The following is a 22,921-nucleotide window of genomic DNA, read 5'->3' on the forward strand; positions in this document are numbered from 1 at the left end:
TAAAGTTCCCTTTTTAATTTTTATGTTGATTCTTGATTTATTCTTGTTGCCATGCTTAGATTCCATGCTTTTAAGGTCACATGCCGTTTTAAGTTACCGTATTTGCATTGTTGAGGTGTATAGGGGGTCACGAGCCTTGAAGTGACTATTTGGATTCGCCTCGTGTCTTCCACGTCACGAATGGGTGACATTTCATTTCTCAACAAGTTTGATCGATCCCACCAATGCTCTGGTCATTCAGAATACAATCGATCCAATGTATATCATAATCGATCCAACTTGGATCGATCACATTTTTTCATAATCGTTCGAATTACACTTTTAGCATATTGATACTCCTATGCCTTCTCCTGTGTTTCATGCTATCATATCTATGCCCAATGCCTGTATTTTCCATATTGGCTACATTTTTTGCCCGTTGTGTCTAGCATGTTTCACATTATTTGATCATTCACTACCTATACTTGACTTGTATGACCACTTACATAGATAGATTCATGTGCTTAGATACTGTGATATTTGCTTCATTTTAAGCTTCGTGTTATCTATCTTAATCTGACAAACATGTTTCTATCTTTTGTGCTTTCATTTCTATTTCTCATATACTATTTCCTGTTACTGACTACAATTGCAAGTGTTCTTTCTTTTTTGCAGGCTATGACTAGGTTCAAGACCATAACTAACCGGACTTATAGTCGCCGAGTGAGGCAACGAATAGAGGAACCTGAGGAGCCAGCTCCTGCACAATCTGAGCATTCCTCATCTCCATCTTTTTCATCACAGGAGGGTGAGCCCACCCCACCTCCTTCACCTGTTATCGTGCTACCACTGGTACAGCCTGGGATAGTCTAAGACAGGGTTGCTCGAAAGTTTACACGCCTTTCAATAGCGCACGAGTCTATATTTGATGAGGATTTCTTTATACGATCGGCCATGACCAAGTGGTCGTACGACGATCCAGTCTACCTGAGACTAGTTCGGCTGTTCTACCAGAACCTTAGGCTGAGTTCGAGTAACTGAGCTGCGGACTACCATCGACGGGTATCTTATCCGTATTACTATCGAGACACTATCGACAGTGTCTCAGTGCCCACATACCTGCCCTCCGGGCATTAATTAACCGACTTTGCAGCGGCTATCATTTACAGATATGGCCACAGCTCTTCATGGCACCATTATTGCCTCCGACACTTATGCCACTCGAACTTACCTACCTGACTGCATGTGGTTCTTTGATTCGGTTTTATACCGAAATGTATATATGGCTGGGCACAAGACCTAGCGGTGGGCAAATTTCCTTACAGCCTTATATGCCATCGATACAGGGCACTGGTTTTCAGTTCCAACACTCTACTGGAGTGTTATGATGAAACTGTATAATGATTTCATCAGCAAGAAGGACCCACAGCAACCCAAGTTTCTTCCTTATGCCCACCTGATTACATAGATCCTCCGGGACCAGCACTACCCATTTGACCCAGAGGAGGTCACCAAGTCTGGTGCATGCCATTACAGAAAAAAGGACTGGAATAAGAGCTATAATGCTCTTATTAAGAGTCTGGAGGTAGAGGCAGCAGAGGATGCAGTAGAGGAGCAAACAGCTGCAGTAGTGGCAGTGTAATGACCCGGTCATTTTCTTCCTTTCCTTTTTCCTCAAATTTTACGGATAAATTTTTTCTGTTGTCTTTTCTATTCTGTGTTTGGTTTCTTATCACTTAGTGTCGTCTCGAGTGTTCGAAAATGGTTTCTGAGACTTTTTCCCCAGGATTGACAACTTCCTTTATGGACCGAGTCATTTCCACATTTTTCGTTTTTTGACACTATTTACTTTTCGTCCTTTTCCCTATTTTGTCTTTTCCCTGTTTGTCACTTTGTTGGCAAAACCTCACTTTTTGTGTTCTAAGTTGGTTTTTGACTTCACGTGTCTTCATTCTAAGTGGTTTCCACGAAATACGTATCTTTACTCTTGCAGAAAAGTACTCTGGTTGCTCACAGTGTCCATAAGGGCATGGATGCATAGTTTTTCAGAATCTTTTTCTTTCCTTGGGGTGTTTTTCGTAAATATATTTTGAAGATATTTTATTTTAGGGGTTTTTAAGTAAATATTTTTAGAAGATATTTTCATTCTGGGTCATTAGTGCAGTTTTCTCTTTTTGTAGGGGCCATTATGCAATTAATGAAAGTGGTTACAAAATGCCTTATTTTAAGTCTGGATCCTTGTACGGGATTCATTTTCACTTTTCGTTGAGTCACATACTCTTAGAATTCCCTTCTGGTTGTTTTTCTCCAGTTTCAGGGTTTTTGGTACCGGTTGCCGCTGAACTTGTTTAGGGCATATCTCTCTGCTCGGGACTCAGTTTTTGACGTTATTTCTTCCATTGTTCATATTTTCTCATTTCGGTTCTTTTTCATTCATAGAGTTTTTTCGTTTGAGAGCGTCTGCTCAAATTCCACTTTTCCGGACCTAGCGGGGCCTTTTCGGGGCACTTTTAGGGTTTTCCTATAAACAGGGGTTTATAAAATTAAAAAGTCATCTTACCCTCTCTTCATGCATGACCAGAAGCTGCCATGGCAGTCCAAGGGGGGCTTCCACCCTTCTTCTCTCAATTAAACCTCCTTCCCTTTGTTAAAAAGTCATAGTGCCTTGGCGTTTTGTGTTTGTCTTGACTACGCGCATCATTCCCCCTTATTAGAACCCGTTTTTGGCCAATTTTTAAGTTCGGGTTTGAGGCCAAGTTAGGATTTTGGTAGGTCCTCTTTGGAGTTTAATGTTCACAGCGTTGTCCCCGACAAAACACCGAAGTATTGTCGGATTCGGAGCCGTTTCATTTTGGTGACTTTTGAGATTTCCATCTCAAATTGAGGTAGGAGATGTTTTAGGATTATGTATGTATTGTATTGAGTATTTTCCATGATTTTACAAATTGTTTGCATGACTTGTATCAAATCTAGAAAATTAGTAATATATATTTTTTTATATAAGATTTAATTTACAAAGATGTACATAGCTTAAAATTGAATTGTGACATGATGATAAATTAGGCCTTAATATGTTGGTTAACATATATTAAATTGGGATTAATTGAATAAGAATTGTATTTTTTATTTAATAATTATCTTTGGTAAAAGTTTAATTCTCATGGACGTACCTTGCATGAAATTAACTTATGATATGCTTTTAAATTAAGTCTTGGCATGTTCTTTAATATATTTTAATTTTAGAGCATTTGGATGAGTATGAAATTCTAGAGATTTTAATTAAAAGGATTAATTAAAATCTACTTTAAAGGTTCCATTGGCTTAATCAAGTTTTCAATTTGATAATTGTGATAACTAGGACTTGTATATTAGCGTATGTTAATTTAGGGCCATTTGATGTTGTTTTAGAAATTAGGGATTTGATTATCATGATTTAATTAAAGTCCATTTTTGTTGTTTCAATAGCCTAATTAAGTTTTTGAATTGATATATGTAATGATCAAGTTATGTTGTATAACATGTGTTAATTAGGGACCATTTGGTTGAGAATTGAAACTTAGATAAATTAATTAGTTTACTTGATTAATTTTCGTTTCTATTGCATTATTGATTTAATCATGAGTTTGACATTGGTGGTATGTTTAAAGCATGATTTTAGACTTGTGTTAGATTCTTCAGTTTATGCTTTCAGTATTGAATTATATTGTTATAGCGTGTGACGAATCACAGACTGAAGATTCGACATGTGATGCTGTTATAACGTGTAACAAATCGCACTCTGAAGATTCGACATTTGCTATCCTATAGTAGTTGTGGATTTAGAGCATGTGTTGTGTGGTTACAACCTACTTGTGCATGGAATGTAGTTTCGTGCTTTATATATATTTCGTATATAAGTTGTTAACTTATTTATTTTGGAGTCGCTTGGGACATTGTTACAGAAACATGGCTAGAGTTTGGCTCTAGTACGGGAGGTATGAATTCTCCCTATTTTATAGTGCACACTAGGGTGGTATTCCCAGCGGGTTAATGCCCGGAATAACCATTTAAGTCTTGGCTTTATCCAAGATTTGATGTCCAAGTCTTCCACTACTTGATTTTGTATTCAATTTCAAGTTGGTAACCAATGTTTAATTGTGACTCGTGGTTTTGGTTATTGGCGATTTAATGTTGATAAGTACATTCAGGCATTATGATTTCTTATGAATCATTGCAGGTTTTGATGTTGTTAAGTACATTCAGGCATTATGATTTCTAATGAATCATTGCAGGTTTTTGATGTTGTTAAGTACATCTATGCTATATTGTTCAAATGCAACTTAGGAATGATCCTATAGATTTATTTGGAACATAGACGTTAGGTGGCATGACCCACTTTAGTTGTTTTCGCATTGTAGATTTCAAGTCAATGGCTTTGAGGATCTATATCTTGTTGTTTTGTATAGCATGTTTCTATGTTGTTTGAATTGCATGAATGATGTGATTTATGCTAGAAATGTTTTAAGGTAGCTTAGGATGCTCCCTGAGTCTCACATTTGACATAGACATTAGGTGGCATGACCCTTTTGAATTGTTTTAAGTTAATGTAATAACTTTGTAAAACGTTAGGTCGATGCATGCTCATTTCCTACGAGTAGCTTTATGTTACTCACCCACGTAGTGAGGGCATTTTTCAAGTACAGGAATCAAGGTTGAGATTCTCGTTATGCTTGGATGATTTGTGGATTTGAAGGTTCCATTCTTGTAAAGGTTGGCTTGAAAAGCCATTCGTATTCTTACTTGTCAAATGTGTATATTTGATTCTAAACTTGTAATGTGTGCCTAAACACACTTTTTGATTCTCATTTTATGTATATGATATGAGGCCAAGGGTTAAACCATATTTGAAATTCATGTATATTCATAAATGTTAAAATCTTGCCTTTAATGAGAATATATGAGAAATTAGGGTTTTAGCATGACATTTTTCAACCGGAGTGTGCATCGGGTATGAAAATCATTATCTGGCATTTATTTAATATGTATGAGGTGTGGCTAAGGACCAATCATCATTTTGTTTTCATTTTTGCATTTTAGTTTTATACTTTGCATTTTGGTCTAAAATAGTAAAATCCAAGCCTTTAAGGGTTCATTTCCAAATTGGGTGATGCAAAGTGTGCATGAGTGATCGGTTGTCAATTATAAATCAACCTTTGCAATAGCATAAATCATTGTAAAATAGGGTTATTGGTCGGGTAAGTCGAACCACTTGGCAACCAAGGTGTCTAAAATCACTTTTAGAATGATGAAGAGGTATAGAGTTTTGTTTGGGTTGTCACTAAAATTAGGAATTAAGAAATGCATAAAACAATAATTGCAAGGAGATTAAGGAAAAGAAAATGAGTAGAGAGGACTAGGGAAGTGAATCCACTACCAATCCTATAAACATGGTAACTTGCTATTAACTTGGGAAACAATTTCACTACATGGCAATAATATGTAGTAATACTAAATTGCTACATTATCCTCAAGAAATTCATAGGATCAAGACTTATGTATAATCCCTCAAAGTCCAACATACTAGAACTACCTAGATTAGGGTGTAGCCATGACATGCTCACTAAGCTAAGGACTATTAAACCCCTCAATCACTATGGTGATAGCACATGGAGCTAAGAATCAAGATAAAATCCATCAAAGGAAAGCCTAAGCAATGGACCACAAGCTTCTCATACAACATGCCAATAAAAACCATTCCACAATCTCATTTCCATTCTCACTATGAAAATGCAAACCATACAATCATGTAAACATATAATCTAAGACAAGATGATAGCTTCAACATAATCATTTATATAAATTAAGATCCATTACAAAATGTAAAGTGCTCTAGATCATGGACCCACCATATACATGAACCATTTCCCAAATTAAATGAAATTAAAGCATGCTTACAAGAGAGGGCTTCATCACCTCCCTAGATTTAGTTACCCATAGGAGCAATGGAAGAAGGAGAAGAGATGAAGAAACCTTCCATTTTCGCACCTAGAGGACACAAAATACACAAACCCTTAACAACTCAATATTTCTCTCTCTAAACTTAGCAAAAATATGAGATATATCATAATACAAGCTTCCAACCCCTTATCTAGGCAAAATCCTCCCTCCAACCACTCAATTTCGAGCTCCAACCACCCTAGAAGCAATCTGGACCACAAAAATTGCATAGGGAACAAGATTCAGCACAAAAACAGGAGCAGGTGATCTGCTACCTGCAGATCAACGGGCGCTAGCGAGGCGTTGGCGGGTGCCCGCGAGTTCTCAACATCTGAGGGAACTCATTGGACAAAACGGCGGGTGCCCCCAGTGGCACGGCGGGCATCCGCGGAGGCTTGCGGAGAGGGCCCGCGAAACACTACGGGGCCCCGCGGAGCAAGGCTTGCTACTGGGGTGATTGGCGGGCGCCCGCGGAAGCTTGCCTTCAACACATATCACCCTTTTATTTTGAATCACATAGATTGGCCCGACGACACGATCGTCATTCTGAATACAATGCTGTAAAACTCACATGCATGATGACTAAAGAAACTTGGCCTAAAAGACAGTTCCCAGCAACGGCATCCTTTGATTCTTCAAGAGATTATTAAAACCGCTCATTTAACCATATTCAGAGGAACCAACCTAAAAGTAGAAGAAAACAAACAAATAAAGCTAAACTATACATTATGATCAACTAATGGACTTAACTAATGCAAATAAGGGTACTTGAATATGCAATATTCGGCGCTTATTAATGAGCACATTCATTAGGACCAACTTAATATCCATGAAGTGTGGCCAAGGGCCAAACGGTAATTTGAAATCATTTGTTAATTTCAGTTTTCAAATTTCCCATTTCTAGTTCATTTTTGCCTTTTTGGCCGTAGGGGGGTCGAATTTTGCATCGGTGATATTTTTAAGCTGTGGACCATTGTAGCACGTCCTAATAGGTAAGTTATGTTTACGTGCATGATCGTTTTCAAGAAAAACCTCATCCTTGGTGATTTGAGCCTCCTATGGACTCATTTTATATTTTTATTGCATAATCTGATTTTAGGGCATTTTGGGGTTTTCTTTCGAGAAATAAATTTTGATCTTCACAAGGTCACTTAGAAAATGTGATTTTAAGGGGAAGGGGGGGGGGGTTTCTTTGTGTTTTTCTAAAAAATGTCATCTTGGTACCAGAAATCCCTCGCAAAGTTCAGCTTTCAGTTTTGCATTTTAGCAGCTTTTTAGCCCTCATGACCAGATTTCATGGAGGGGCATTTTGGGCATTTTACAGCGAGTTTTTTTCATTTTCTCTCATATAGCCGGGTAGAAAATTTGATTTCGGGAGGGGTTTCTTCTTTGTGTTTGTCCAGAAAAATTCATTTGATAGCCCGTTTTTGCTCTCAGATGTGGACAGTTACTGTAGCAAGTTTTTGCCCTCTTGTCCAGTTCTGATCTAAGGACATTTGGGGGATTTTTCAGTGTGTTTTTTTCATTTTCCTAGCATAGTCGGGTAGAAAGCTCGATTTGGGGGGGGGGGGGGTTTCTTCTTCATGTTTTTCCGGAAAAACTCGTTTAGACCTCCGTTTCAAGCCTTAATTCTGAAAACTCACTTCTTTTTTTTCTTGCTGTTAGCATATGCATGCCATTGGGCGCCGCATGGGGCGTAGGTGGGCTCGTGCATGGGCACCGGGCACGCCATGGCCTTCGTCGGGCCGCCGCGATGTCTTAACTTCAAACCCTTGTTTCTCCCTCGTCCGGACTCCAAATCGAGTGAACTTTTTTTTGAACTTGACTGATTTTTCGCTATCTTTCCAATAGTGTGCTCGGTTGCACCTGGATCTTCCTGCATAATTACCAATTTACCCTTTTGCCTTAAGTGCTCGTTTTTCTTCGTCATGTCGTTTCTCTTTCGTCCAGACTCCGAATCATGCAATTCTTGAGTCCATCTTGATTAATTTTTCATTGTCTTCCCAGCGGTGTGCTCGGTGGCACCTGAGTTCATATTTTTAGAAAATTACCATTTTGCCCCTAGGGGCTTATTTGTCATATTTTCGATCTTTTGCTTCCACATCAGTTCATATTAAGTTCCACGACCTCATGGAAGGTCACTTTGACTTCTTAGAGTCTTGTTTTCTATTTTCGCTTCCGCGTTCGGATCCGTTATCGGGTCAATCTTCGGTTCATCACAGGATGTATTGGCTTGAAAAACCAGGGCTGTCACAGGCAGAGGCAGCAGTAATAGCGAGAGTTGGTATTAACTTGGAGCAGAAGCCTCCAGTGGGATCACCACATCCTTCCCAGGAGTAGAGACATTAATCCTAGAGCCAGGATGAGCATCAGTCTTCTGATAACTCCATATTGCACTGTTGGGATAATCCATTCATTCTTGACGCTCAAGCTCAGCCAGACAACTTAGGGGAGCGTATCCAGACATTAGAGGATGCAGTCCTCTCTGTTAGAGCAGATGTGACCACTCTCTGCACGGATGTCACGACAGCGCTACAGGACATTTGTAAACATATACGGGGGACACACCCCGCCAGACCATCATCTTCTGCTTGACCTCTCTTTATCTCATGCTTATATTTCTGATTTTAGACTACTACTTTGATACTATTATTTCATTTTTTAGGCTAGTCTGTTAGCTTGTTATCTATGATGTACAGTATACTTTCTTTATTTTTGGATATTTTGGATGTCAGGTTCATATTTTGATATATCTGTTTATGTTGACTCCATTATCAGGTGCATGCCAGTGACTTCAGTGAGAAAGTGCAGCCCATATTTTTCAGGACCATCCTTATCCCTCTCTTTCTTTCATTTATTATCCCACTTACACTAGCATGTCCACTATGCACCATTATTTATCTCATTTTATTATTTGATGCGGTTTGTCCCAGTGCCATCTTTTCAGGACCACAGTTAATCCCAAGTTTGGGGGGGTTATACCACCCACTTTGGATACTTGTGTCCCGACCATTCATCGCCATAGCTACACTGGTATACTCTTTCCTCTTTCTTTTGTTCTCATTGCACATTGAAGACATTGTGCAGTTTAAGTTTGGGGGTAATGTGTGTTCTTTGCATTCGATTCAAGATTTTGAGCATTCATTGTGTATTTAAGAGATTTACTATGATTGGTCTATGTTAGCTATGATTTTGATCTTTTGAGGATTATATTGCTTATAATTTAAAAATTGCTTAACTTGAGAGTCCAATACTCCATGTTTGTTTTGTGGATGCCATTTAGGAGTAAATTTTTTAAAAGATTGATATCTTGCTTGCACTTATGGTCCACATCATCTTGATCTTGTGATTGTTTTGAGATTCACTCTAGGATTTTACACTAGTACAGTCGCACACTAACATTCATTTAGGGGGCACATGCTTTGTTGATTACTGATTTGATTATATTTCAATTGAGATAGTAGTGCATTGAAAGCTTTCATTATTGATAAAGGTGGATAACAAACCCTTTTCACTAAATAGCCGGGATTCTAACCTCATCAAGCACTGAATTTCTCGTGCTGAAAGGTGGAGAGCCCAAACTCTAGGTAAAAAAAAAAAAAAAAAAAATTGTTGCAAAAGCAAATAAAAAAGTGAGGACTTCTCCCAAAAGGCGAGAAGTGGGAAATGATTAAGTGGATGTTGTTTTGATTTGTAACCCAGTTGATTTGAGCTTGTAAGTCCTTAGGGGTGTTTAAACACCTAACGCCCTAAAGTTGTCTGGTTTGGGAGTCATTGACCTAACGCTCGACCTCATGAATCGCTAGAAAGCTTAATAGATCAACACATTGCACTATGCTTCCATTTTTAATCCACTAGGTTAGTTAAAAAAAAAACCATAAAAAAAAAAAAAAAAAAAAAATCAAGTGAAAAGAATAAGTGCACCTAGTTAAATAAAGCTTTAATAAAAGGTCCATTCTTTGGCTTGATGATCGGTATTAGATTTGTATTCTAGTTTGAGGCTGGATGTGATCATTTCTCTAGTTAGCTTAGGTAGCAACATATTTGATGCCGGTTCACTTAAAAAGGATTCTAGAGTTGTTTTGATTTACATGATCATTGTCTTGATGTGTGGAGGACTATAATTGCTTGGTTAATGTTAAAATTTTGGGAGATTGCTTAGAAATGGTTGAAAAATTGCATACTTGAGGTAATTTTCTCCTAATACTTGTTTGGAATATTGGTGCCTCTTTTGCGAGAAAGAGCTTAATGTTTGTGGGTATCATTTCTGGAAATCCTCATGAGACTTCACTTATTCACTAGGGGTAACCTAGGGGTTTAAAAGGCTTGTTACATGTGCTAAATACAATTGTATTCCCTACGAAAGTGGCGTTATCCATTTATTGCTTTCTAATTCATAGTTGTATAATTGTTCGATCATTTCTTTATTTTTTTCGTAGTTCATTGCTAGGGACTAGCAATATTTAAGTTTGGGGGTATGATAATGAAAAGTGCGCATTTAAAATCCTTAATCTTGAATGTTCTAGGACCTTACTCTTTCTTATTTTCCCGTTTTAGTCTAATTTCATGTTATTTCCCTTTTCAGACACTTGTCCCCAAAATAAGTAAATTCAGCTGAATTGGAGAATTAAAAGAAGCAACCTCAAGCCTAGTAAAATAAAAGAGCAAAGTAGAAGCAAAGTGGTGAAAAAAACCTTCTCTGATCGATTGAACCAAGCTACGATCGATCACACTGTGATCGTTCCAACCCTAACATGATGGATCAAGCCCTTTGTCCTTATCCTCAGGAAAATTTCCTATTCGATCGATCCAACCTTTCCTCCAATCGATCGAACCCTTTTGATCTTATCCTCACCTACCACTTTTATCCTTTTTCCAAAAATATATGTCTTGTCCTTATCCAAAAAGTGTGCCGCCATGGTTCGGTCGATCCAAGCAACCATGTGATTGATCAAACAGCCTCGAATTGCGTGAAAATAGAGTTCAAGCCAAATTAAAGGTGTGCTCGTGGTGCAATCATTTGAAAGTCCTAGTGCACGAGGTCTGACCATTGGATGTGACATTTGGCTACCTATATAAGGATTTTGGCTATTTTTAGTAAAAGAGATTAGTTAGAGAGAGAGACTTGGCTAGAGATTAGAGAGAAAAACATACAATTTGGGAAAGTTCTTCCACTCATCGAGGGTTTTTACCAAGAACACAAGAGGAGGAGGATGAATTCTACCATTGAGATAGCCCTTACCGGGTTGGATGACAACATCAATGAGTGGCTAAACCATTCTCTTGGGGCTAGAGATAGCCCTAAGTAAGCCTCTTAGACTATGATGTTTTGTAATTAATAGGGATTTGTGTTGTATTTCTTATCTTAACATATTATATATATATATATATATATATATATATATATCTTGTTTCTACAATGATTTGTGTAGTTTAATACTTCCAATTGATCATTTAATTCTATTCATATGTCTATGTATGCTAGAATGAATGTTCATGTGTTTATCTCTTGATTTTGTGACATTCATGCATGTCTATGTGTGTTGATATTATGAATCTAGTGATGATCATGGCATGGTGCTTAAATGAATTACTCTTGTGGTTTATTTGATGGTTCATACTTATTTCTTGATGGATTCTGCCACCTCCTTAGTTTAATTAGTTTAATTTTCATGTCACTAGCTTAGTTGTAGTGTAATTGCCTTACTTTCTTAGATAGGTGGACAATCTATTCTTGTTGTTTGATGTTCCATGCTTATAAATGCAAGTGGTATATTTCTCTAAGCTAATGAATGTGCATTAATTGTGGACTTATGGAAGGATTAATAGCTTAATTTGATATGTTGTACTATTTACTAGATTGACTAGACAATGTATGCTTACTTGGCCATTCATGTTTAATATTTCAATTAATGGCACACACTTTCATTTACAATACACAATCCCCTTAATCCATCAAATATTGAATGTCTAGAAATGTAATGTTTAGTAGTGAACTTTATAACCCAAGACTCCTCTTTCATATTCTCTATACCTTATTTGTTTTAGTTGTTTTACATTACATTTCTTTAGTTTAAAGTGTAGTATAATTCAACCAATAAACTCTCTTTTGATCATTCGACCTACTAATCCAACATTGATTCCAAAGTGCCGCTCCTTTCCCTTAGGACGATCCCTACTTATTCTAACTACATTAATATTTAGTAGTGGTATTGGCATTCTATAAATTCAAACTTGGCCACACTAAATTTCACACCACTTTTGTGCTTTGGTCCGATGACACGGCTAAGCACTGGTGTGATCGATCGAACCTGCTGACAGTTGAAAAGTCCCCCATTCGTGATGTGGAAGACACGGGGTGAATCCTAATGGTCACTTCAAGACTCGTGACCCCCTATACACCTCAACAAAGCACAAATGGTCACTTAAAACGGCACGTGACCCCCAATTTCATATTCGGAAACAAAATAAATACATACATATATATACACATGTTCACAATCCAAAAATGGAAACAAGATCAACTTTGAAACCTTCACATCTTAGTATGGCAAGTAAGATTAATCATAAAACAAAATCAAAAGTTGAAATGAAATGAAGAAACTTACCTAAGATGGATGAGAGAAGCGGAGGGAGAGAAAAAAGGAGAGAGGAGATGGAAGATTTGGATGTCACCAAAGGTTCAATGAAGATGGGGAAGATGACAGGGACTTGAAGATGAGAGGGGGGTCTTGGATCGTTTATTTTTAAAAACTACATCTGACATATGTGATCGATCACGAGGTCCATTGGATCTATCGAATTTCGATCGTTCATAAAGATTCTCGGATCGATCAAACTTGCAAAACAATAAAATTTTTTGAAAATTTTTTGAAATTTTAAAATTGAAAAATATTTTTGAATTTTTGAAAAAAAAAAAAAATTGAATTTTGAATTTTGAAAAGTCAAGGTCAACAGAAAGTCAACAGGGAACTCTGAACGATCAGAGCATGATCGATCGAACTTCGATCGTTCTAAAAGTTCGAACGATGGACAGTGGACTAAAAATCTGCAGAGAAGCTCGAATGATGGGACAGAGACATGAAATTTTCAGAGCTTCAAAATTTTTCCAAGTATGAAAGTGCGATCGTTCACAGGAACACTGGATTGATCAAAGACTACTTGGAACGATTGAACAGAAAGTTCGAACGATGGATAGAGACCTGAAAATCTGCAGAGAAGTGACTGCAGAGATGCTCGATCGATCAAGGATGCTCTTGTGATCGATTGTACAGGTACTAAATGCCTAATTTGGAGATGATAGTGCATACATTCCCTATCGATACCTCAAAATAACATAGGTGATCCTAGGTTGTATCTAGACGATGCAAGAAGTGAAAAATAAAAAGAAATGAGGGAGGAATAGGGTTGGAAAACCCTAAGAAATACTACTGTTTAACGTCTTTAGCAAGACGTTGGGTTCTTTTAGCTCGGATCAAATATCATAGTATGAGGTGAATGGAACTTCGAACCCCACCCAACAAATTATTCCCTAAGGAACTTGTTGGATTTGGTTCAAGTAAAATTGATGGCCTTTGGTTAACAAAACTTTAAGGCTTCCATACCCATTCAACATTAGACTTGAAAATAACTTCTTTTGAAATCTTTTTTGAAGGCCAACCATTTGATGTTTCTACACCAAGCAATGACTCATTCTTTTCAAATTCATTTGCAAAAATTTTTTCAACAACACATATATCTTCAAGTTTGTCAATATTTTTTTTTTCCTAGTTGTTACTCACACACACATATCTCTTCTGATACTTGAACTCCTGAACTCCCTTTAGGAAATAAGAGGCTGATACCGCTAGGCCACTGGCCCATTGGTTCATGTTTGTCAATAGAGTTGGGGGTTAGATTAAAAATGTTCAACTTCACTTTCATGTGACCAAATGAAATCTTCATTATCCCCGTCCTACAATTGATGTTGGCATTGGCAGTAGCCAAGAAAGGACGGCCAAGGGTAACAGGAATTTGGCTCTTATAATTTGGGATTCGGCTCCGTGTCAATGACAACTAAATTGACCGGGAAGAAGAACTTGTCAATTTTAATCAAAACATCTTCGATGATACCCTAGGGCTTCTTAATTGATCGGGAGGCTAGTTATAAAACTACCGACGTCGGTTTCAAATCACCTAAGCCCAATTGAACATAAACTGAATAGGGGAAAAGATTCACACTCACTCCTAAATCCAAAAGAGCCCGATTGATAACATGATCACCAATAGTGCATGAAGTGGTTGGTGAACCGGGGTCTTTGAATTTTGGGAGGGTGTTGTGTTATAAAATAGAGCTCACTTGTTTGGTTAAAACAACTTTTCTCGGTACTTGGCTTTTGTTTTTCCTTTTTAAGGTGCAAAGATCTTTCAAAAATTTGGCATAAACCAGAATTTGTCGAATTGCATCCAAGAGAGGAAGATTGACTTTTACTTGCCTAAACACATCAATGATTTCATTAGCCTTCTTTTATTGTTTTTCAAGAGAGGTGGATGCTTTTAAAGTATCAGGAAATGGAGCTTTAGGCTCAAAAGTTTTTCAAAAACATTCTTTAAAACATTTTTAACAATGGGATTTTTCACATTCAATGAAGGAGGAGTGGGATATGAGATGGAACGGGTGTCAACACTAGGTTGCACCTGTTCGCTCTCTTCATTGGAAACACCAACTTGGTTGTCAACAACTCTCCCACTTCTTAAAGTGGTCACCGCATTCACATGTTCAAGTGTATGACCTTCCGAAGAGGAATTGGTCTCCACAAAGAATTATTGCTTAGGTGGGGGATTCAAATGCATTTTTCCTTTCTCCCTTGCATTCAACATGCTAGCTATTTGCCCTACTTGGGTTTCTAGTTTTGCAATTGATTGGGAGTGAGAATGAAGCAATTGAGTATTTGCCTCTAAAATACCCAAAGCGGATAAAACTTTCTCTTCAAATGCGGGACTTCTTAAGTTACCTTGAGAATATAATGATTGGTTTGGAAAATTAGAGTTGGAAAATTGATTTCCATTTGATGCTTGGTAAGATGAACGATAACCTTGGAAACCTTGGCCTTGCATAGGGGCGGAACATACTTAATTTGGAAACCACTTTGGGGAGGGTTTGAGCCTTCCCGTTGGCTTTTTTAAGAGAAATTTGGATGGTTCCTCCACCCGGGATTATAGTAAGTGCCATAGGGATTATTCCTATGGTTAACAAAAGCGGCATTTACTTACTCATAGTGTTCACTATACGCATATCCATGTGAAAAATTGGAAGTAGAATGCAAAACACTAGAACAAGTCATGCATGATTCATTAGAAGGATGATAAACATGATTAGGGGAGGAAGACACTTGATGGGCCGAGTTTTGGTTGATCAAAAATTGATCAAACCTTTGGGATTGAGACTTTACTTTGGCAACTATATCATTAAAATTATCAACTTGATATGAGCCTACATTTTTCCTTCCATCTACATTTCTATCATTTTTAGATGATAAAGATCGGTGCATTGAGTTTTCACTCATGCTCTCATATAAGCGCTACACATTATCTTCATGGTTATCAAGATAAGAACCACCCATAAAAGCATCAACCATACTCTTATGGTTGTCTGACAAACTTTCAAAAAATTATTGAACTAATTGTCATTTAGGGATGTCATGGTGAGGACATTTCCTAAGCAAATCGTTTAATCGTTCCCATGCCTCATGAAGCATTTCCCCATCCCCTTATAAGAATTCACAAATTGAAGTTCTCATTGCATTGGTTTTAGACACCGAATAGTACTTCTTCAAGAACTCTTGTTGCATCTCTGCCTAAGTACTTATAAAAAAATGTCTCAAATTGTTAAACCAGTATTTTGCTTTATCCTTTAGGGTGAAAGGGAAGAATTTTAACCTCAAAACTTCTTACAGCATGTCCGTGTATTTCAAGGTGGAACACACTTCAAGAAATTCATCCAAATGCTTATAAGGTTCTTCATTAGGTAGCACATGGTAATTAGGAAGCATTTGAATTATTTGTGGTTTAATCTTATAATGGTGTGCTCTAAATGGAGGGAGTTGAATGCATGTTAGTGCATTATACTCATTTGGCACATAATGGTCTCTTAAAGCAAGGGGAGGATTCACAACCGGTGGCTCTATGTAAGCCCCGTAATTTGCTTGAACAACGGGAGGTGGATGTGGTGGTACAAAGAATGGCCTTAGCATTCCCATTGGAACTTGGCGTTGTTGTTGTGGAATGAAAGTTCTAGGCATACCTAATGGTACTTGAATATTATCATGTTGTTGATGCACATTAGGGTGAAGAATGCCTTGTTGGTTGATGTGACCAAGGTCTTCAACATGGTCCCCATTATCGTCATCCATTGATAAAATGGAGTCATTTGAATTACCCCTTTCCCTTGGATTACGAACAACCGATTCAAGATTAAAATTCAATAGGACAAAAGTATGATTCAAAGACCTACGACCATGCATGCACAATACAAATCAAAACAAACAACAACTCAACAACTAGCAAGTAGCAAAACACTTCTCCTCCGCAACAAATCAATCAACAACAAACCTCCACATACACTGGTCCCATACTCCCATGCTTTCAACAAATGCAAGAAATAAATTGCCTCCACACGGGCTGACGATTTAACTAATGCAAATAAGAATTGCCTCCACGCGGGCCGACGGTTTAACTAAGCAAAGGGAGTTAGAATAGCTCACAAAAGGTCCTTAAGTAACTTAAAAATATTTTTAGCTTTGCCTTGCTTCGCTTTGTAATTTTTTATTTTTTTATTTTTGCTTTTTATGCTTTGTTTAGCTTAGTTTACTTCTTTGCTTTGAAGTTTCTTTGCTGTGCTTTACTTGGCTCCAAGTACCTAGTCAATCAAGAACAAACACAATAAGTAAACAAAGTAAAACAAAGTAAAAACAAGATCAAAGGAGTACTAATTCCTAATTAATTCCAAATACGACGTTGCGCATCCCCGGCAACGGCGCCAAAACTTGGTGTCAACCAAAGCTCGATATGATAATGTGGCCAAGTTTAAATTTGTAAAATGCTACTACCACTACTAACTACTAAAGTAGCAAGAGTGAGTAGGGATCGTCCCAAGGGATGAGAAAGGTATTCCGGAATCAATGTTGGATTAGTAGGTCAAATGATCAAAAGAGGGTTTTGTTAGTTGAGTTATACTACAATTTAAGCTAAAGTAATGCAATGTAAAACAACTTAAACAAGTGAGATGTAAAGAATGAGAGAGGGTTCTTGGAACATAAAGTTCACCACTAAGCATTGCCTTCCTAGACATTCAATATTTGATAAATTAGAGGGATTATATATTGTAAAAGAAGTGTGTGCAATTAATTGAAATATTAAACTTGGATGGCTAAACAAGCATACATTGTCTAATCAATCTAGTGAATAGCACAACATATCAAATTAAACCATTAATCCTTCCATAAGCCCACAATTAATGCACACTCAAGAATTTAGAGAAATATACTACTTGCACTCATAAGCATAGATCATCAAATAAAAAAAATGGATTGTCCACCTATCTGGGAAATTAAAGCAATTACACTACAACTATGCTAAAGACATGAAAATTAAACTAAGGAGGTGGCATAGTTCATCAAGAAATAAGTATGAACCATCAAATAAACCACAAGAGTTATCCATTAAGCACCATGCCTTGACCCACACTAGACCCATCATTGTAATACACATGACATGCATCAAATGTAAAAAATCAAGTGTAAAGCATATGACCATTCATTCTAACATACATAGACATATGAATAGAATTAAAAGATCAATTAGAAGTATTAAACTACACAAATCAAGTATAAATAAGATTTATATATATATGAGGCCAAAACAAGAATTACAACACAAATCCCCATTAATTATAAACATCAAAGTTTATGAGGCATGCTTAGGGCTATCTCTAGCCCTAAGAGAATAGTCTAGCCACTTATGGTTGTTGTTATCCAGCACTCAATGGCTCTCTTTATGGTTGAATTCATCCTCATCCTTTGGTGTTCATGGTAGAAACCCTAGAAGAGTGGAAGAACTTTCTCAAAATGTAATTTCTCTCTCTAATCTCTAGCCAATTCTTTCTCTAACTAACCAACCTCTTAACTAAAAATAGCCAAATTCCTTATATAGATAGCTCAAATGTCACACCCAATGGTCAGACCTCGTGCACTACGACCTCCAAATGATTGCACCACGAGTACACCTTCAATACGGCTTGAAATTTGTTTTGCGCGCATTTTGAGGCAGTTCGATCGATCACATGGTTGCTCCAATCGATCGAAGTATAGCGACGCAATTATTTGGATAAGGACAAAGGCTGAGATATTTTTGGTAAAAAGGACAAAAGTGGTTATGAGAATAAGATCAAAAGGTTCGATCGATTGAATGAAAGGTTGGATCGATTGAATAGGAAATTTTCCCGAGGATAAGGACAAGGGTTCGATCCATTGTGGCTGGGTTGGAACGATCATAATGCGATCGATCATAGCTTGGTTCGATCAATCGAAGAGGAATTTTTCACACTTTACTTCCACTTTGCTCCTTTCTTCCACTAGACTTTAGATTGCTTCCTTCAATGCTCTAATTCAGCTGATTGACATGTTTTAGGGATAAGTGCCTGAAAAGGGGAATAACATGAAATTAGACTAAAACGGAAAAATAAGATAGAATAAGGTCCTAGAACATTCAAGATTAAGGGGTTTAAATGCGCATTTTTCAGCGCTTATCAAGTGTCCAAATGTTTATTATGGCGCGCGTTAGGCACTGGCTTGTGCACTGGGTGTCCAGACGCATGACTGAGTGTTTGGACGCAATTTTGTCTGGCTATTGGAATTTCAACTTTTGTTAAATTGAATTTGTTGGTCCCGATTTACATTCGCCATAAATGGTCATGGAACTTTCTTCCGGACACCAAGCCTGATGCTTTAAGGCTGACTTCTTTCTTTCTTATTTAACTTCACGGGCTTGACTTCTTTCCTAGGCTAAGTATGCTTTTGGACTTAGGTCCATTTTGCCGGGTTCCATAGCTCGCCAAACGCCTTATTCATTAAAAGCCCTTAAAATCCTATTTTTACGCCATTTTAGAGATAAACCCTGAAAATAACAGATATACACGAAAGTATGTAATATACATTTTATTAACATGCTAAATAGACTAAACCATGCAATTAAAGAAGTTTGAATATGCAATATTCGACGCTTATCAGACCCCCAAACTTACTTTTTGCTAGTCCCTTAGTAAAAACAAAAAAACATCCCCTCTTTTGTGGAAGTGACGATTGCATTTAGCATATGCAATAAGCCTTTTAAACTCCTAAGTATCTCTAGAGGACGAGTAGAGTCTCATAAGGGTTAACCAAAAATGATACCCACAAACATTAGCAAAAATACTCATTCTTTTAAGTTGGAAAATATGACATTTAGAGAGGATTTTATCACGAAGATTATAACAAGTATGCAAACAATGATATCTCAAAACACTATATAATTAATGAAATAAAATTTTAAGTGACAAGATCATCACTTATCATTGAATGATAATTTTTAAAAAAATATATTAAAAAATATTTATTTTTTAATTATTACTTAAAATTTTAGCTCTTAAAATTTGTAATGACCCGGTCATTTTCCTTCCTTTTCTTTTTTCTGAAATTTTACGGATAAATTTTTTCCGTTTAATTTTCTTTTCTGAGTTCCGTTTCTCATCATATAGTGTCGTCTCGAGTGCTCGAAAATGATTTATGAGACTCTTTCATTTTGATTGACAACTTCTTTTAAGGACTGAGTCATTTTCGCATGTTCACTTTCTAGACACTATTCACTTTTCATCCTTTTTTCTTATTTTGTCTTTTCTTTATTTGTTACTTTGTTGGCATAACCTCACTTATCGTGCTCGGAGTTGATTTTTGACTTCACGTATCTTCATTCTAAGTGGTTTCCACGAAATACGTTTCTTTACTTTTGTAGAAAAGTACCCTAGTTGCTCCCGGTGTCCATAGGGGCATGGATGCACAGTTTATTAGAATCTTTTTCTTTTCTCGGGGTGTTTTTCATAAATAACTTTTGAAGATATTTTATTTCAGGGGTATCTAAGAAAATATCTTTTGGAAGATATTTTCATTCTGGGGCAGTTTTGCAGTTAACCCTTTTTATATGGGCCATTGTGCAACTAACGAAAGTTATTGCAAAATACCTTGTTTTAAGCTTGGATCCTTGTACGGGATTCATTTTCACTTTTCGTTAAGTCATGGACTCTTAGAATTTCCTCCTGGACGTTTTCCCCAGTTTTAGGAATTTCTGACACCAGTTGCTGCCGAACTTGTTTGGGGAATATCTCTCTGCTCAGGACTTGGTTTTTGATGTCATTTCTTCTGTTGTTCATATGTTCTCATTTTGAATCTTTTTCATTCACGAAGTTTCACCGTTTAAGCGCGTCTGCTCAAAATCCACTTTTCTGGACCGGGCGGGACCCGTTCGGGGCACTTTTTGAGATTTTCTATAAATAAGGGAGTCTTAAGTCAAAAAGTTAAATTTCTTCATCTTCTTCCCCCTCTTGGCTGGCAACCATAAGAGCCCAAGGGGCTGCCTTCATTCTTTCTTCTCCTCTACTTGATTTCCTTAGTGGAAAGTCTTCGGCCTTAACGTTTATTGTTCGCCTTGTCATGCTCTACCTTTCCCCCTTATTAGAACCCGTTTTTAGCCAATTTTTGAGTTCGGCTTTGAATTCAAGTTGTGATTTTCATGGGGCTTCTTGGGGATTCTTGTTCACCGTGTTGTCCCCAACAAAGCCCTACGGTATCGTCGGATTCGGAGCACTTTTCTTTCGATGGGGATTTGAGATTTTCATCTTAAATTGAGGTAGGGGGTGTTATAATTTATTTTCTTGTTATATTGCATGCTATTGATGCATATACAACTTGTTTACTTGCTTTGATATCAAATCTAGAGATTTTATTATTTATTTTTCTTGTATGAGATTTGATTTTCCCAGTGAATTATAACTTGGTTTAAACATGTGGCATGATAGAATATTACCCCTTGATATGTTCATTGACATATATTAAATTGAGAGCATTTGAACAAGTAATGAAGATTTTATTTAATATTTTTCTTAAGTGAAAGATTAATTCATGTGGCCTTAACTAGTTTGAAATCAATATGTGTTAGCATATTATATTAGACCCTAACATGCTCTTCAACATAGGTGAATATGAGAGTAATCAGAGGTGTTTTAAAATCTAAAGAATATTTAATTAATTGATTAATTAATTTATTCCATGTGTACTATTCACTTCATTTGAATTCTGACTTGATATTATTGATGTGTATGCCATATACTTTTACATATATTAAATTTAGAATATTTGATTAGGTTTTGAAATCTTTCATTTATTATTTTTCTAATATTAAAGTTTAATACTTATAGCCGTATCTCGCTTAGAATTCACTTGTATCATACTTTTAAATCAAGTCTTGACATGTTGTATAACGCACATTAATTTGAGATCATTTGGACTTACCTTGTAATCTTAATAATTTAATCCGTTAAGTAGATTAAATTTCCTTTTTATGCTTCCATCGAGTTAATCATGCCTTGATATTGAATTCTTGTTAAACTTGTGAATTGGACTTGTGTTTCATGGACCCTTGTCTTTTTATCAAGCATCATGACTTCTTGTAACTTAGTTTCATTAATGTACTTAATAAACATGCACATTTGTCTTGAAATGGTTTAATTACACATGCGTTGTTTAGTATGTAATCGAATCATATATCTTATACTTGTGGTATATTTACTTCAATAGATTTCTTGTACTATATATCTTGGTTCTAGTTTATATAGATGCACACTATGATTTCTTGACATTTCGCATGCCATTGTAATTGATCGAGAACTTAGGGCATAACTTGTGTGTTCCAAAATCTTGGTTGTGCATGAAACGCGGTTAATGCATTTCTTGTATTTTGATATTATCTTGACTTGCACAACTTGTTGATTTTGGGACTTGGGATATGAATTAAGAATTGACATGGCTAGGACTTGGTTCTGGTACAGGAGACAGAGAGCTCTCTACACTATAGTGCGCACTAGGGGAAAGTACCCATGGGTTAGTAGCCCTAAAGTGACCCCAAGAGTACGATTTTAATCCGAGCGACATCCGAGTTTCCACATTGGTTAATTTCACTCCTTAAATTTCAAGTTGCTATTTCTTGAAGATTTAAAATTTGTCATGATATGTGAAATGCTCCAATCTTGTTATTTGCATAGATATTATGCCTTATTCGTGATTTCAAGTATACTTCTTGTCGTGTTATGTGAAATGTTTCAATCTTGTTTACTTACATAGATATTATGCCTTGTTCATGATTTCATGTATAACTCTTTTCGTGCTTCATGGAATACTCATCCTTGTTTTATTGCATAGATATTATGCCTTATCTTTAATTCCATGTATCACTCCTATCGTGTTAATTGGTATGTTCCAATCGTGTAAATTGCATTGACAAGGTGATTCTTATATTCTAGTATTCTCTTGTCGTGTTGTATGGATTATTCCAAACCTTGTTTAATTGTATTAAAAATGCAATTCATGTTGATATGTACTCAAGCATCCTTCTTGTCGTGTTCTTTGGATTATCCCAACCTTGATTCATTTCATATATGTATATATATCATGATTCTTATTGATTTACACTCTAAGGTAGCTTAGGATGATCCCTGAGTCTCACTTTGACATAGACGTTAGGTGACATGATCCTTTTTGAAGTGTTTCATGTTAATCTAAAAATCTGAAAGAAATCGAGTCGATGCATGCTCATTCTCTACGAGTAAACTTGTTTACTCACCTCGAAGTTACTGGGGGATTTGTTCAGGTACAGGATTCAAGACTCAGAGATTTGGACTTGC

At 36.7% G+C, this 22,921-nt stretch overlaps 1 pseudogene; it reads left to right on the forward strand.

The window, feature by feature from the left end:
* Window positions 1-15,630: 15,630 nt before the first annotated feature.
* Window positions 15,631-15,729, forward strand: LOC132272018 (small nucleolar RNA R71; annotated as a pseudogene).
* Window positions 15,730-22,921: the final 7,192 nt, after the last annotated feature.

This window comes from Cornus florida, unplaced genomic scaffold (genome assembly GCF_030987335.1).
Source record: "Cornus florida cultivar Cherokee Brave unplaced genomic scaffold, ASM3098733v1 CherokeeBrave_3.0.0_Hap2_Chr08, whole genome shotgun sequence".
Lineage (NCBI taxonomy): Eukaryota > Viridiplantae > Streptophyta > Magnoliopsida > Cornales > Cornaceae > Cornus > Cornus florida.